Genomic DNA, 12,443 nt, shown 5'->3' with positions numbered 1-12,443 from the left:
CACACACACACACACACACACACACACACACACACACACACACACACCTTCCCTACCTCTCCTCACCCCAACCCAAAATGACTCCTTTCCTTTTTCCACCCGGGTCCCCTTTTTTTTTCAGTGCTTCCACAAACAGCCGTCAGTAAATAACAGTTTATTTAAAAAAAAAAAAAATAGGTCAAGAAAAGACTGCAATCCTAAACATTTGTATACTCAGTCCACCTCCTGGGACCAGTCTAAACTCACTGAGCCATCGTCTGGGAAACACTGAAAGCAAAACTTTCTGAAGCTTTGGCATCAATATCACTGTTAATTTAGCATAGTTCTTTCCATCAGACTGTTGTAGTGATTGGTAGTACTGAGCTCATGTATTGCAACTTTTCCCACTAGAAAGAGAAGACTATATACTCATGACTACATCATTGGCTAAGAAGAATTTCTTGGTTCCAGACTTGTAGTGTCATTTCCCTTGTGATCATTCTCAGTGAGTCTCTCATCACTGGAAGTGTTCAAATACAGTGGATGATAATCTGTTAGGGATGCTGTATTCCAGCATGGGGGTATACAGTCATCCCAAAGGATCTTTAAGGAATTTTACAAACTAAGATTCCATGATCCTAAAATTCTTTGGACCTATAATTATCCTTAAAGTTAGGAACATAGAGTACTGGAATCACTCATTGATTCAAACATTTATTTAGGGCCTGCTATGTGCAAGGCCCTGTGTTGGGCACTGGGGGAAGTAGAGGGATAAATACAATATAGTCTCTGCAGTCATGTGCATTTCATGAAGGTGTTTCATAGTGGAGAGAACAAGTGTATGGGTGATATACATTGTAATACAAATTAGTTGGTAACAAGTATGTAAATAGAAGTGCTATGAGAGGTAAAAGGAGGGATGCATGGTCTTTTGGCCCCCAAAGTATTTAGCATCAAGATATAATTGTTTTCTTAGAACTGCATTTGCTTTTATTACTGCAGTGCTTGGTATATAATAGGTGCTTAATAAATGCTTATCAATGAAAAAACTGCTGTGAATTAATTTTGTGCTTTTAAAGTATTTTTTCCTTAGGAAGGACATTGAATGCTATTAAATTTATGAATGAGAACTGCTTTTTTACTTAAGTCTGGTAAGCCTTTAAAATTTTCAGAACTATAAGTATTTGAGAAATAAATTGATGCCTTTATAGCTCCTTTTGGGTCTTATGCTATAGGATGATTTTTCTAATTTTTCTGTTTTAAAAAATAAAGCTCCTTATCTACTGTTGCTGTTGGACACATTTTAGTTATGTTAAGCTTGCCTAAGGTTTATAATTACCAAATAAGGAGAAAGATAGAAAAGGGCATCTTTTATAGAAAAAAAAATTAGTTCTGTAGTTAGGAGAGTAGAAAATTTTTTTTTTCATTTTACAATTACAGTAGAAGCTTCTGATAAAAAAAGCAATTATTTTAAGAGTACTGCATACATCCGAAATCTAGTTCCTGGCTTTGAATGTGAAGTTTTAAATTACTGTAGTTAAGAGTGATAAGACACATATAAGTATATGGTATTGACTATGGTAAGAGTATTGACTACTGCTCCAAAAGATGTAAATGAAATCTAAGGTCAGTAGCTTGATAACTGTGCTAGCCAAAAGAATTATCTGTGAGACTGAGTCCCCTAAAGGTAATTGAAGTACAATCAGATATAAAAAATTCATCCTACAAATGCTGTGCTTGTAATCTTTTTTCATTACATAATTGGTAAAAAGCTATGCACTCATCCCATTATGTATACGCAGGAGTATGTAACACTATTTCTTCTCTTGGCACAACTGGTTGATGTTCAGAGCATACTCTCAGTGCTACACTAACCAAAGACCTTTCAATATGCAGGTGTAACTTTTAGCATTAACAAGAATGTAGTCAGCTAGAGAAGAACTTGGCTATCCTTAGCAGATCTTCTGATGTATTTTTGTGTCATTGGGCATCCAAAGTCTTGGTCATCTGTTCATGGCATGAGCTGATGCTCCAAAGAGAGTTGAGATGTCACCCCCACAGATGGGAGGCAGCCTTTTTTCAATGGGGAATTGTGACTAAAAATGGTTGGCTACCCTTTCTGAATCCGAGGATTTTGATTTTAGTTGAACCTGAGGGATTGATGAAATCAGAAGTTTCAAACCACTTATTTTCTTGGATTGCACTGTGTGAAAAATGTAAAATGCCCTTTTTCTTTCTCCCTTGAGATGAATTATTTCTAAAGGGAATATTTTTCAAAGGTTGCTGTCACCTAGCTTTTAGAAAAATGGCAGTTGATAGGAAATGGTCTATAAAATAGAAATCTGAGGAAAATACATCATTTAAACTGGATGCTGTAATGCAGAGATAATGAAGCTGCCACTTTCTTTTCAAATTCATGGATGAATTGCCTTGTAATTCCTCCCCCTTCCCTCTTTTGTGCCAATGGTCTCTAAGGGCTTCTGGCCTAAACAACAGGACTCAAATGACAACAGACAGAAGATAATTCCCATTATATGTGTATTGATTAATATATGTGTGTGTGTGTATATATATATATAAATATATTATATCTATAACATAATTATATATAGAATATATTTAGTGGCAAGGCTTGGAATCAGATGAGCCCAGGTTTGAATCTTTCTGTTGATTCCTCCTGGTTGTATAATTATGGACAAGTCACAACCTCTCTGAATTTCAGTTTTTCAGCTGTAAAATGGAGATAATAATGCCTGTAGTACTTGTCTCACAAGGTTTTTGTGAGGATCAACTAAAGTAATGTGTGGAAAGCTTGCTCTGAAAGCTTGAAAACATTATGTAAATGTCAGATCTTAAAGCATTCTCTATCCTACAAGCAGACATTCTAAGAAATTCAAAGATACTTTTATAAGAACACAATCTTTCTGGGAATATTCCTCAACTGCTGACGAGGAAACATACCCCACTAATTCTGCTTTCTACTTAGTTCCCCTCTACCCCTAGACCTTCCCTACAAACTGGAAAGACTGATTCTAGGCTACTGCTGACTTGACAAGCAATTGATTAGACCAAGACTTTAGAGAAGGCATTCCTTATCCTGGTGTCTGTGAACTTGCTTTTCTTTCTCCTGTATTTTAATAACTGTATTTCTATTGATTTCCTTGGCAAGCCTACAAATTTTATTTTATGCATTTAAAAACATTATTCTGATAAAGCATCTATAGAGGTCTATCAGACTGCTAGAGGGATGAATTGCGAGCAGCACACACACACACACATACACACGTTATGAACCCCTGCCCTAGAGGCAGAAAGCCATTCCCCCCCACCCCCGAATAGAATTTCTGATCCTAAACTGGGTAGATTGAAGGCATTTGCTGGTATTTTTTTCTACATGCATTTTGATTCTAGAAATATGATGAACAAAAGAACTTAATTAGTTTAGTTTTGTCTGGAAAAAATAATTTCTAGTTTCATAAGCAGACCTTTTATATGCTAGAGGTAGAGTTGGGTAGTGAGAGGTAGAGATCCTACCCAAGTCAAGGAGACCTATGTTGAGTCCTCCCTCTGAAACATGGTAGCCATATGACCATACGGGAGTGATTTAACTTCCACAGGTCTTCAGGAAATCCTCTAAGACTATTAATTACAAATGAATTGCTATTCTGCATAGGTGGATTCCCCAGAGATGAAATACTACCACCTCCTCCTTCTCCCCAAACCCTTCCCCAACTCCCAGCATTCCTTGTCTTTTCATTATTGCAAGTTTCTGGTCTAATTAATTTGGAAAAGCTGTCTTGACCTTTGGAATATGCAGTTTTATGTGGTAATGGACTTGAGCTGATGCCTAACTCTGGGCTTCCTTGGAAGCCAGGTACCATGAGTCATTCACTTGGATTATTGTTTTGAATTTTGGTGTTTCTGGCCACTGTCCTATTGTGCTGTGCTCTGCAGTGAGCAGTCTTTCTCTCTAGCTTCCCGAGACATTCTTTTACAATTTTCTTTTACATTCTTTTACAACTGTCCATATACTCTTTCAAAATGAATTTTCAGCTTGCACACACATGTTTACAGAAACTGAGAAACTTGTAAAAGCAGCAGTACAGGATAGGCTATTGAGAAAAGGGAGCAAAAGAAAAACAGTTATAGAATCAGGCGACTGCGACTGCGGTGTTGAGGAAGGGTCATTGGATTTAGAGTCTGAACATGTGGGTTTGAGTTCTAATTCTTCTACTTACTGTGTGACCTGAGGCAAATCACAATATCATCTTTATGAAGTCATTGAAATGACTGTCTGGGCCTCAGACACCCCATCTGAAAAATGGGAATAGTAACGCTTCCACTATCTACTTAACAGGGTAATTGTGATGAAAATGATTTGAGAACTCTGAAGCACTAAACAGATATGAAACCCTACCACAATCAACCCCACAGGGCTTTGTGAGATTAGAATGAGATAGTTCCTTGTGAGTTGTGAAATGCTACATAAATGAATCTATTATTGTTTGGTCCCTGTTGCATTATCATACACGTTATCAAAAGGTTAATAGATTGAAAGCCAGATGGGAATTTGGAAGTCATTTATTGAGTCCAACCCTCTCCTTTTACAGAAAAGGAAACTGAGTCTTAGAGAGGTAAAATGAAATACCCAGTGGTGCACTCAGGTCATGAATTGGGATTAGAGCTAATTCAAATTACTTTACACCAGAGGTGTCAAACTCAGCCAGCAGGTAGCATATGACCTGAAATTGGGGAATTTTTTAATAAAACAAGAAAAATACAATATAGCATAGTTAATGTTGATTTGTAGTTCTCTAAGTCAATATGGGTCCAGTAGGGAACCGTTTCTATTCAAATTTGACACTATTGGTCTAGATCATTAGGACTGGAAACCTCCTTTTTAATGACTCAGTCATAGAATCATAGTCAGAGTTGGAAGGATCTTGGCAGTTACATAGTCTCCATTATTTGATGAAAGAGGAACTGAAGCCTGAAGAGTTAAGGGACTTCATTGCTAGTCCAGTATTCTTAATTTGCTAAGTGAAACTGAAGCCCAAAGAGGGTCATTTACTTCCTCATTATCATTTACTTCCTCAGTATCATTTACTTAGTTCACTTTAGAGTCAGGACTACATTCAAGGTCTGTTGTCTCTCAGTGCAGCACATTTTTCTTTCTATCTCACTGGATTTAATGGTAACAGGACAAGTTGACACATCAAAAAATAGTAATTCATACAAAACATCCTCTTCTCCAAAATTATCTAGGCAGTGGATCCAGTGTCTCAAGGGTAGATATGTGGTAGATCCATGCCTAATTTCTGCTAGTCTACCTCTAAAAAGGTTGTGGATTCACAGATTCCCTTTTCTTATTGACCAATTACTGACACAGGCAGACACATCTAATCTAAAATAAAGCCTACTAAATACATAAGAGAACTTCAGACAAAATGCTGGGTTAGGCCCAAGAGAGAAAAGCCTTCTAGATAGCACAAAGAAAAGCATGAGGTGATAAAAGTTTGTTTTTTCCTTCATGCCTGGACAATCAGGTTTTTTTTCCCTACAATCCATTTGGGGTTTTCTTGGAAGAGATACTGGAATGGTTTGTCATTTTCTTCTCCAAATCATTTTACAGATAAGGAAACTGAGGCTAATAGGGTTAAGTGATTTGCCCAGGGTCACTCAGCTAGTAAATGTCTGAGGACAGATTTGAACTCACAAAGATGAGTATTCTTTTTTTTTTCATTTTTCAAATACTTTATTAACTTCTGATTTACATCTTTCATTTCTGCCAGATTTTGAGTTACAAATTTTCTCCCCGTTTTTCCCCTACCCACCACCCCAAAATAGCAGTCCCACAGGATATCCCCTCCTCCAATCTTCTCTCTCCCATATTTTCTCCCATACCCCTTTAGACTTTTCCAGTAGGGCATGGTGTATCTCTATGCCCCAGTGCCTGTGTATCTTATTTCCCAATTGCATGTAAAATAGTATTAATAATAGTATATATTTAAACATTTGATTTTAAAACTGAATTCCAGATTGATTCCCTTCCTCCCTTGTCACCCACCCTTACTGGGAAGATAAGCAGTTCAGTATAGGTTGTACATGTGTGGCTACTACAGAACAATAACATAGTAGATATATTGTAAAAGACTGACTATATTTCCCTCCGTCCTATCCCACCTCCCACTTATTCTATTCTCTACTTTGATTCCATCACTTTTCAAAAGTGGGTGCTTCCAACTTCCCTCCCCCCCAGCCTGCCTTCCCTCTCATCCCCTTCGCCCCTACTCTCCTGTAGGGTGAGATACCCTATTTAGTGTGTATTTCACTCCCTCCCCAAGCCAAATTCGATGGGAATAAGGTTGACCCATTCCCTTTTGCCTTCCTATTCTTCCCCTCCATTGTAACCATTTTCCCTTGCCTCTTCTGTATGAGATAGTTTACCCCATTCTGTCTCTCCCCATCTCCTCTCATTATATTCCTCTCTCACCTCTTAATTTCACCTTTTTAAGTATCATCCCTTCCTGTTAAATTGGTCCCATGCCCTCTATCTATGTATACCTGTAAACATATATACACACATTCATATATGCATTCATATGCCCTCATATGTAGACATATATATATATATATTTATATTCCCTTCAACTATTTTCATACTGAGAAAAGTTTCATCAGTTACAATTATTGTTTTTCCATGTAGGAATGTTAATAGTTCAACTTTGATAAGTTCCTTATGATTTCTTTTCCCTGTTTACCTTCTCATGCTTCTCTTGCTTCTTGTATCTGAATGTCAAATTTTCTATTCAACTCTGGTTTTTTCAGCAAGAATGCTTGAAAGTCCTCTATTCCACAGAATGACCATATTTTCCCCTGAAACATGATACTCAATTTTGCCGGGTAGGTGATTCTTGGTTTTAATCCTAGCTCCTTTGACCTCCGGAATATCATATTCCATGCCCTTTGATCCCTCGGTGTAGAAGCTGTCAGATCCTGTGTTATTCAAATTGTTTCTTCCTGGCTGCTTGTAATATTCTCTCCTTAATTTGGGAATTCTGGAACCTGGCTATAATATTCCTAGGAGTTTTCTTTTTGGGATCTTTTTCAGGAGGTGATCAGTGAATTCTTTCAACCTCTATTTTGCCCTCAGGTTCTAAAACATCAGGGCAGTTTTCTTTGAGAACTACCTGGAGGATGATTTCTAGGTTCTAACTTTGGTCATGGCTTTCAGGTAGTCCAATAATTTTTAAATTATCTCTCCTGGATCTATTTTCCATGTCAGTGGTTTTCCCCATGAGATATTTCACATTGCCTTCTATTCTTTCATTTGTTTGATCTGTTTAACAGCATCTTGATTTCTCATAAAGTCATTAGCTTCCACTTGCTCCAATATAATTCTGAAGCAATGATTCTCCTCAGTGAGCTTTTGAGATTCTTTTTCCTTCTGGAAAATTTGGCTCTTTAAGGTATTCTTCTCCTTATTGCCTTTTTGAGGCATTGCTATTTGAGTTAGTCTATTTTTTAGGGTGTTATTTTCCTCAGTCAGGCTGTTGACTCTCATTTCATAATTTTCTTTCATCGTTCTCATTTCTCTTCCCAATTTTTCCTCCACTTCTCCTATCTGCTTCTTAAGGTCCTCTATGGCCTGTAACCAGCTCATATTTTCCTTTGAAGCTTTTGGTGCAGTAGTTCTGACTTCACCGTCTTCCTCCTGTTCCATGCTTTGCTCCTTTTTGTCCCCCAAATAGGAGTCTAATGTTGGAATCTTCTGTCTGCTTTGTTTCCTTTGCCTGCTCATTTTGCCACTCAATTACTTGACTTTTGGGCTTTTTGCCACAGTAGGACTCTGCCACCAGACAGGGGAGTTTTCGTCCCAAATGCTGGGGTTTTCTTAGCTGCCAGAGGTATTAGATGGGTGCCCTCTCTGAGGTCTCCACATGCTCTGGCAAGCTGGACACACACCCCAGGACCTCCACTGCAATCCAGATCCAAGAAGGTTAAAGCAAGAGCGATTACCCCTCAGACTGGTCGCTTGGTTCCCCTACACTCTGCAGGCCAGCAGCTGAAGCTGCTGCATGGTGCTAGCTGGCTGTGCTGGCAGCCCAGCAGCTTCTTGCCCCGGGGGCAAAAGGTCTACTACTGGGTCCCAAAGTTTAGACTGCACTGACCTCTCACTTTATCCTTTGCATCTGTGTGTTGATAATTCTGGAAACAGCCATAGCTGCTGCTGATCTGGAGTCCCTCCTACTGGTGGCTAGTCAGACCTGTCCTGGGGCTAAAACCTCTGGCTTATTGTGGGCCTGGGCTTGGCTCCCAGAGGGCTGTGCTGACTGATTCCTGCCAGCCTGCTGGGCTGTCCTCAGTGGGAGGTTAGCTTCTCTGTGTCATTTTGTGGGTTCTGCAGCTCCAAAGTTTGTTTAGAGTCCCCTTTTTACATTGATTGAGGAAGGTGGAAGCCGGAGCTGCTCAGAGGTTGTGCTTCTACTCCACCATCTTGACTCTGCCCCCCCCCCCCCCCCCAGTATTCTTAACGCCATGCCTGGCACTCTATACACTTTGCCACCTAGCTGCCTTTCCAGTTCTAAATTGCCACAGTCTAACAACTGGTCTTCTGACTCTAGTCTCTGTTTCCTCCTCCAGTCTACCCTGTATAGTGCTGCCAGATTTCTCTTAAAACAACACTCGAGTCCCCCTTCACCCCTTCAAAAACCTTCAGAGACTCTCCATTGCCTACAAGATAAAACATAGACTCATTAGGCTGTCATTTAAGAACAATCTGGCCCCCATCTACCATTTGGGTTTTAGTCACAACACTCCTGCAAGAGTCCTTCACTTTAGCCAAATTGGTCCACTCCTTCTCTCTGAACAAAGACCCTTGTACTTTCTTACTTCAGTGCATTTTCTCCCATCTTTCCTAAAGCCTTTAAAATTTAGGATCATTCCTAGAATCAGTAGAACTAGAAGGAAATTAAAGATAATTTTGCCCAAACCTTTAGTTCCCCACCATGGAATGCTTTTCCCATTTGAATTTTAACCATCCTTCAAAACCCAGCTCAGATACTACCTGAGCCATCATTCTGGAAAGCAAGTTCTTTCTCCCTCTCTTTCGAATTCCTATAACATTTTCTATTTATGTAAGAAATTTAGGTGGTGCCATAGTGCATAGAGCACTGGGCCTGGAGACAGGAAGACTCATCTTCCTGAGTCCAAATCTGACCTCAGACACTTACTAGCTATGTAACCTTTGGCAAATCACTTAATCCTATTTGCCTCAGTTTCCCTATCTGTAAAATGAGATGGAGAAGGAAATGGCAAAGCACTCCATTGTCTCTGCCAAGAAAACCCAAATAGGATCACAAAGAGTTGGACACGACTGAACAACAACAAAGCATTTACTATTTATACTGCCAATTGGACAGTTAGCACATGCTTCCCATCAACAGCTCTTTTATCATCATCTTCCACACTTTTTGTTAATTTCATGGTTTAACTATTTACGTGTTTATGTGTCAACTCAAATTCTCAGCTCTGTGAGGGCAGAGTCATTATCTTCCTATGCCCTAAATACCTCCTTATGTACTCAGCACAATATTGGAATCATTCAATAAGGAATATTTTGTTTGATTGACTAATGTGATAGAAGTAGGAGGAGCAAGATGGCTTTGGGAAGTAGGATCAACTGTTAGCTAGAGGAGGAGGCTCTACTAGGAAGTAAGAGAGGAGGTGAACCAACTAGAATGGGAAATATGTTGATGGAGTGCCTACTAGATTCAAGAGTTTCAATTTTTATTTCCTGATAAATAAAAAGAAATCATAGTTTCCTGAACAGAGGAATGACAGGATGAAAAGAGCCTTTGTGGGGAAACGTCTCTAAGTTATGTGTAGGATGGATCAGAAATAGGAGGCTTGAGGCAGGAACTTTAGGCTGGAGGCTTTTGCAGTAACCCAGGAATTGATAAGGTCCTGCTTTAGCATGCTGCCTGTGAAAGTGGAATAGAAGGGATAAATTTAAGACATGTTAGAGAGGACAACTTCTCAGGACTTGGTGACTTATTAGGCACAAGGAAAAAGATAACCCCAAAGATCTTTTTTTTTTTTCCAAATGCTTTATTAACTTCTGATTTACATCTTTCATTTCTGCCAGATTTTGAGTTACAAATTTTTCTCCCCATTTTTCCCCTACCCACCACTTCAAAATAGCAGTCCCACAGGATATCCCCTCCTCCAATCTGCTCTCTCCCATATCTTCTCCCACACCCCTTTCGACTTTTCCAGTAGGGCACAGTGGATCTCTATGCCCCAGTGCCTGTATATCTTATTTCCCAATTACATGTAAAATAGTATTAATAATAGTGTATATATATATACATGTATATATATATATATATATATACACATATTTAAACATTTGATTTTAAAACTTTGAATTCCAGATTCATTCCCTTCCTCCCTTTTCACTCACCCTTACTGGGAAGATAAGCAATTCAGTATAGGTTGTACATGTATAGCTATGCAAAACATTATCATAGTAGATATATTGTAAAAGACTAAGTATATCTCCCTCTCTCCTATTCCACTTCCCACTTGTTCTATTCTCTACTTTGAACCTGTCCCTTTTCAAAAGTGGGTGCTTCCAACTTCCCTCCCCCCAGTCTTCCCTCCCTTCCATCATCTCACCTCTTAACCCCTTCCCCCCTACTCTCCTGTAGGGTAAGATACCCTATTTAGTGTGTATGTATTCAATGAGAACAAGGTTTTGCCTTTTTGCCTTCCTGTTCTTCCCCTCCATTGTAACCATTTTCCCTTGCCTCTTTTATATGAGATAGTTTACCCCATTCTGTCTCTCCCCATCTCCTCTCATTATATTCCTCTCTCACCTCTTAATTTTACCTTTTAAGTATCATCCCTTCCTATTAAATTGGTCCTGTGCCCTCTCTAAGATCTTTTTTTAATTAAAAAATTTTATTTTCAGGGGTGGCCAGGTAGCACAGCAAGTAAGAGCACCGGCTCCAGTGTTGAGAAGACCTGGAGATTGAATCCCAGGCTCAGACACTTAGCACCCACCCAGAAACACCTGGCCGTGTAACCTTGAGCAAGTTACTTAACCCCAATTTCTTAGGGGTGGCCAGGTGGCTCAGCGAGTAAGAGTACCGGATCCTGTGTTGGGAAGACCTGGAGATCGAATCCCGGGCCCAGACACTCGGCACCACACCCAGAAATAACTGGCCATGTAATCTTGAGCAGGTTACTTAACACCGATTGCTTAAAAATACAAAAAAAAAAATTTTATTTTCAGTTCCAAATTCTCTCTTCTTCCATGCCTTCACCTGCCCATTGAGAAAGAAAGAAGTATGATGCCCATTTATACATATGAAGTCATGCTAAACATTTCTGCATTAATCATGCTCTGAAGAAAGAAGAGAAAGACAAATAAAGAAAAAATATGTTTCATTCTGCACTCTGAGTCCATCAGTTCTCTATCTGGAGGTGAATAACATTTTATATCACAAGTCCTCTGAGGTTGTGGTGGATCATTGCATTGATCAGAGTTACTGATTCTTTCACATTTGATTATCTTTATAATATTGCTGTTACTGTGTAAATTGTTCTCCCGATCTTGCTCACTTCACTTTGCATCAGTTCATATAAGTCTTCCCAGGTTTTTCTGAAGCCATACCCTTCATCATTTCTAAGATCACAGTAGTATTCTATCCATTTTATATACCACAACTTGTTTAGCCATTATCCAATTGATGGCCACGTCTTCAGTTTCCAATTCTTTATAAAAAAGAGATGCTATAAATATTCTTGTATGTAAGGGTCCTTTTTCCTTTTCTTTGATCTCCTTGGGGTATAAACTTTGTAGCAGTATTGCTGAGTCAAAGAGTATACACAGTTTAATAGCCCTCTGGGCATAATTCCAAATTGTACTCCAGAATGGTTGGACCAGTTCACATTTTGACCAACAGTCCTTTAATGTACTTAATTTCCCACATTCCCTTCAACATTTGTCATTTTCCTTTTCTGTCATCTTAGGCAATCTGATGGCATGAGGTAGTAACTCAGAGTTGCTTTAATTTTCATTTCTCTAACTATTAGTGAGTTAGAACACTTTTCAAATGACTGCTGATGGCTTTGATTTCTTCCTCTGAAAACCACATGTTCACATCCTTTATTTATTTATTATTTGGGGAATGGCTCCCATTTTAATAAAATTAGTTCTCCACATATTTTAATTAGTTCTCTATATTTTTTGGTAAAATCAGTTTCTATAACTTTAATAAAATCAGTTCTCTATATATTTGAGAAACGATACCTTTATCAGAGAAACTTGCTATAAAATTTTGTCACTTGGTTTCTTGCTTTTCTTCAAATTTTGATAGCACTGCTTTTATTTGTGTGAAAACTTTTTAGATTTATGTAATGAAAATAATCCATTTTATCTCCTATGAACCTCTCTA

General features: G+C 38.7%; 1 protein-coding gene across 2 annotated transcripts in view; it reads left to right on the top strand.

Annotated features, from left to right (window-relative positions):
- The window catches only part of HTR7 (5-hydroxytryptamine receptor 7), a 95,457-nt gene that overhangs the window by 950 nt on the left and 82,064 nt on the right, over window positions 1–12,443 (top strand). The gene's annotated exons all lie outside the window — the stretch shown is intronic.

Source organism: Petaurus breviceps, unplaced genomic scaffold, assembly GCF_028583685.1.
Source record: "Petaurus breviceps papuanus isolate PSGF00001 unplaced genomic scaffold, PetGlider_PUasm1.0 37, whole genome shotgun sequence".
NCBI classification, from domain to species: domain Eukaryota; kingdom Metazoa; phylum Chordata; class Mammalia; order Diprotodontia; family Petauridae; genus Petaurus; species Petaurus breviceps.
The sequence above is the reverse complement of the archived record's forward strand: the minus strand, read 5'-3'. Positions and strand labels throughout refer to the sequence as shown.